The sequence below is a fragment of the Macaca thibetana genome, chromosome 4 (genome assembly GCF_024542745.1).
Source record: "Macaca thibetana thibetana isolate TM-01 chromosome 4, ASM2454274v1, whole genome shotgun sequence".
NCBI lineage: Eukaryota > Metazoa > Chordata > Mammalia > Primates > Cercopithecidae > Macaca > Macaca thibetana.
The window spans coordinates 48,953,801-48,959,800 of record NC_065581.1 but is presented as its reverse complement, the minus strand read 5'-3'; positions in this window follow the sequence as shown (position 1 = coordinate 48,959,800).

Genomic DNA, 6,000 nt, shown 5'->3' with positions numbered 1-6,000 from the left:
GAAAAAACAACTACTAAATATAAGACTCAGGGTGCTGGAGCTGCTGAAGATACTAGATAGACTGAAGATACTGGATAGACCAGAGGAGAAAAAACTTGAAAGATGGTCACAAGGAGTTGACATCAAATCCATTTCACATTTTTCTGGTCTGAGGCTAGACCTGTCCTCAAACAAATGCCATTTCACATTACTGCACAGACAAAGACCTAGGCATGGAAAAGAGGGGAGGATTGGTTGGTAGGTGATAGGAGTGGAATTGGCAGCAGTCTCTGTGTCTACCATGTCAGTGTTTTAAGTGCTAGGCTTCTCAAACTCTACTGAAAGCCTGCTTTGGAACGAACAGTTCTTTTATATTTAATATATAAGTTTGAAAATAATAGTAACTAAAGACAGTATTAACGTGAAAAGATTCTTATTTGTCCATTTAGAAAAGGACAAGAATAACAAAAGTGGTAGGACAGATTTTAACATTTGTGGGGTGATTAAAAAATACATAGCAACCACAGAGCGTCAAGGTGGAATTGTTTCATTTCTTTCTACGTATTGGATGTTTTCCTTGATAGACATACTCACTTTATAACTTTATAAATCTGAGTCTTTTTCCCCCATGAAAATAAGAAAAGCTAAGGTGGAAAATGCAAATGCCACTTTTTATTTACATCATTCTATTGTCTCCTACTCATAGACACAAAATGTTTAGTTCATTTGTAAGCAGACTTGCTCTGAAAAATAAGTGAGTATCTCTTTTCCTTTTTGCCTCCACAATCCCTGTTCTGCCCTGTTATTTTCCATTGATGTATATTAGGAAAAAAAAAACAGAAATTGGTAATATTTCCTCGTATTTGAATTTTTTGATTTTTATTAAAGAATATTCTTCTAGTGCAGGAGTCTGCCACATACAGCCCAAAGGCCAGATTCAGACTGCTACCTGTTTATTTATAAATTGTAAACTAAGAATTAGGTTTTCTTCTTTAAATTGTCAAGGTAAGAAAATAAGAAAAGAATAATAATTTTGTGCAAGTGAAAAATGTATGAAATGCAAATGTCAGTGTCCATAATTAAAGTTTTATTAGGACATAACTGTGCTCATTTGTTTATGCATTGTCAATGGCTGCTTTCACACCACTGCAGCAGAGTTGAGTATGTGACACAGACCACATTTTGCACTCTCATTGCTTTGCACTGTTATTTGGTTCACTGTAAATCATAGTGACACAATTATAATTCTACAACATTTCTGATGCTGTGAATATTGCTGTACCACATTTTTAAAAAATTGTTGTTACAGGTCACGTCAAAACAAAAAAAAATTAGACTCTGAATGTTGCAGTCTTATAGTACAATGGAGTGTGGATTATTTCATTGTCAAATTAGATGAAAACAATTTGTTTTTTAAGCAAATATTATCATTATCAGACTAAGCAAGCATCACATCTCTAACTCAGAGATAAACAGCAATCTGAAAAAAATAGAAAATTGTAAATGGAATATCTTATCATGACAGAATTTCTTCAAAAAATAAAATGCAAAAATGAGGCTGCAACTGAATTTCTCAGCAGCTCACTTATCAGCCAAGCAAGGAAATCCTTTTGCTGATGTTGTATTATAAAATCATGAGTGATTGCAGCAACTGAAGAAATGTAGCTAGAGAAAGTAATTAGGACTATCAACTTTCTGGCAAGAACAGTTTCTTAAAGAACTGAAAACACTGTGAGTATATCAATAGTCAGCTAAAAGTGAAAAAGGCAAATGATCTTGAGAGGTTTTTCTTGACTCTTGATGATCAACTTATGTTATCAATACTAGTCAGTTGTTCCTTATTAGAGAAGTCAATGGCAAGTTTGAAGTGACTGGAAAATTAACCTCTATCAATATGCTTATACCTGAGAATGTTCTCAAAAAAGCCAAGAAAACACTAATTAAGCACTACCTGAAGTGGAATCTGCTAAGATGTGTTATAACTGGTGGTGATAAAAATATGTATGAAGCAGAAAATAACTTAATTTTTATAAATTTACAAAGCTTGTGAAAATGTAAGGTATTTAAACCCCTTGCTATGCATTTATTATTCATCAGCAAGTACTTCACAGAAAATATTTGAATCTGTTGTGTGCTATAGAACCATATCATCAACAGTAAATTTCCTTCACTCTTGCAGACTTAACTATTGGGTGATTGTGAGCTCAGGGCCCAGACTAAATTTTTTTTTTTGAATGAGAAGTACTCTCACTGGGTACGGTGGTTCGCGCCTGTAATCCCAGCACTTTGGGAGGCCGAGGCAGGTGGATTGCATGAGCTCAGGAGTTTGTGACCAGCCTGGGCAACATGGTGAAACCCAGTCTCTACTAAGATACAAAAAATCAGCCAGGTATGGCAGTGTGCACCTGTAGTCTCAGCTACTCAGGAGGCTGAGGCAGGAGAATTGCTTGAACCTGGGAGGTGGAGGTTGCAGTGAGCCAAGATCGTGCCGCTGCACTCTGGCCTGGGTGACACTGGGAGACAGAGTGAGACTCCATCTCAAAAAAAAGAAAAAAAAGAAGTACTCTCAATCACTATTATAAAACACTGAGCAGTTTTGAAATTAGATTTTCCTATAGAATTAAAAGTATTTCTTAATGAACATAAGAAACGCCAAATAGTGCTTATATGTGAAATGTATATTTCAGTAGTCATTTCCACAAAAACTGATATTGTTTGAGTAACAAACAATGTCAAATGTTCTAGATGCATTGTGCTGCCAAACATTAGGACAATTAACTAGATAAATTGTCCTATTCATCTTACACAAATTAGTAGTGAGCTAAACTACAGTTCTGACCCAAAATACAGTTACAGCAACATTTTTGTGACTATGATGAAAGTGCAAAGGAATTTTCATATTTCAAAATCCATTTAACTGCAACTGAGGAGTTTCCATCTAACATTCAATTGGAAGTGATTAATCTGCAATGTAATCACATGTTAAAAGTCAAATATCAACAGAAGTATCCAGTAGAATACAGAGATTCCTTTTATTTAAGATATAAACAAATCCAATTAAATTATATGCTTGTAGATTGCTAACAGTAGTTGGCAGTACCTGTGTGAAAGACATTTCATAGATGAAACACACAAAATTTCATTCCAGGTCAACATTAAGAGACTAATATTTGCAATTAATTTTGATGGTTGAGAACGCTAAATTCGAACCCCATCATAGGAGAATTTTTTTTAAATACACTGCTATAGCAAATTACCACAAACTTAGTGGCTTACAACTCCCATTTATTATCTCACAGATATTTAGCTCAAAAGTCTGAGTACAATGTGGCTCCTCTGAGTCCTCTGCTTAGAAGTCTCTTGAAACCAAAATCAAGGTATTAACATAGCTGTCTTTCTTTCAGGAGACTCTGGGGACAATTCTACTTCTAAAGTTGTTCAGATTTTAAACAAATTTGATTTCTTGTGGTTGTGTAACTGAGGCCCCCATTTCCTTGCTGACTGTCAGCCAGGGGCTAATCTTGGCTCTTAGATACTCCAGACACCTTCTTTTTCATGCTTTCCATGTGGCCACTCCACCTCTGGCAGGCAAAGTCCCTCTCATGCTTCTAATCTCTCTAACTTATTTTGCTGCATCTCTCTGACTCCAGCTTCAGAAAGTTCTCTGCCTCAAAGTGCCCACCTGAATAATTCTGGCAAATCTTCCACTTTAACCCCCATAATCCTAATTATATCTGCAATGTCCCTTTTGTTATAGAATATAGTCAAAGGCCACAAGGATTAAGATATAGACATATGTCTTGGGCCATTATTCTGCCTACTATATCCAACTAAGCAAATGTGATTACCCAAAAGGAATTCCATTCTTCTTCTTAGTAGATTTATGTTACAAATATTATACTCTATTATTACTATTGTATTTTGTTAATTAAATTATACTTTACTATTACTATTGGACTTTGTTAATTAAAATGTATGAAAATTTGTTTTTCTCTTGTTATATAGATACCCATATTATATTCCCTATTTTGTCTTTTGACCCATAAGCCTAAAATATCTAGCCTTTTACAGAAAAAGCTTGCCAATATCCTATCTAGTGAAAAAGTATGTGTGTATGCATATATATATATGTGTGTATATATATGTGTGTATATATATATATGCAGAATTTCTGGAAGAAAGTTTAAAACTATTTCTCTAAAACTGAAAAACAAAAACAAAAAATACTGTGCAAATATGCCAGTAATTGTATTCCTTTTGTTCCCCTGGGTAACTATGTATATGCTTATATTTAGTAACAGTTTTATTTTAAATCACGTTTACTAAGCATTATTTTAAAAGGCAGAAATATGGAACTAAGCCGAACATGTACCAATAAGAGGATGGTTAAATAAATGAGAGTAAATCTATTCTGCACTAAATTACATTATAATAAATATAAATAATTATTTCATATCACCATTGGTTATATACATTTCAATGTTTTTAATAATGTCAATTTCTTATATTTTAAGGAGAACTCTAGTTATTTTTATAAATCTAATTGACTTAATTTTGTGGGAACATAAAAGAAGTGATTAAAAACCTTTGGTCTAAAGTAGTTAATCCTGACATCAAGCTCTGTAAATATTGTGTAGGGATATGGAGAAATCCTCAAAAAGAAAGAGCTAAAGAAAATGGCAGGGATTGCGTCTTGGGAATATAACTGAAAGTAGGAAGAAGTGGATAAAAGAGTCTTATTTTTAATCACAGGGCATGTGTGCTATTTGAATTATTTTGACAAAAATATAAAATTATGGAATTATGCATTGTGTGTGGTTTAATCTGTTTAAGAAATATGCGATGAAGGCTGTCCTATCATCAGGAAATCATTCTAGTTCACAGATCAGAAATGACTGAGGAAATGACAGTAGAGCTAATTACTAAGGTTGCTTGTTTTGAACAAATAGGCCAGAGCTTGAATAAAAGAAACATGGATTTAATGAATTTTTATAAGACCTAAGAAGAATATTTCATAAGCCACATTTTTCCTTTTGACTCCCCTGTTCTGATGTCTTCATTCTTCATTCATTTCCTGACTCCTAAACTCTGCTGGCTACAAAAAGCTCTCCCTTCCTGCCCAGAAAAGAGAAATTCTTAAGCCAAGCTGTTTTTTCTGCAGCAAATTTGACATAGGCATTGGAATATTTCCCCTGGATTCACCAATAGGCAAGGTAGGAGAAAGTCAAGAAATAGACAGTTATTCTTAAAAAGGACATACCCAAAATAGGCCAAGAACACAGAAAATTTTTCCACTCCACAGCCTGAATATCAGAATGAACAGGGCCTCTGGGTGGGCAGGCCTGATTTTAAATTTCAGTAACTCCGAAACCCTGAACCTCAGTCCTAGCATGTGTAATAATGGATAACAATTTCTATGCCACGGGTTTCTTTAGTAATGAATTAGACAATAAATACAAAGTAAGTAGCCTACTGTTTAGCATACAGTAAACATTCAACATAGCTAAGTTTCTCTGCTGACTATCGTAAATTTCTCACACACAACTACATCCTTCTTAATGTCTAAAATCATATAATAGCAAAATATATCTATATGCATTTATTTATAGCTATTAAATATAGGTAAAATAATTTCATTCTCAAGCAATTATGTACTTCCTTTGATGTCAGATAAGCATTTTGAAGGCAAGAAGCACATTTAATAATTCTTTTGTAACTTTATATAATATGCGTACTAATTCTATTAATATATTTGAATAAATATATTTGATATTTCACTTAATCCTCACGCTAGTCTAAGAGGTGTGAGCTTTAATTATCCCACTTTACAGATGAGGAGGCTAAAGTTTAGAGTGGTTAAGTAATCTGATCAAGGTAACACCACTAGAAGGTGGCAGAAGATGGGTTTGAGGGATTTGAACCTAGATTTGTCTGTATCCAGAGTCCATATATTTACCATGCTGTATTGCCATCATTCCTAAAACAGAGCAGAAATGTCAGTCTCACTGCTTTTATGCTTAT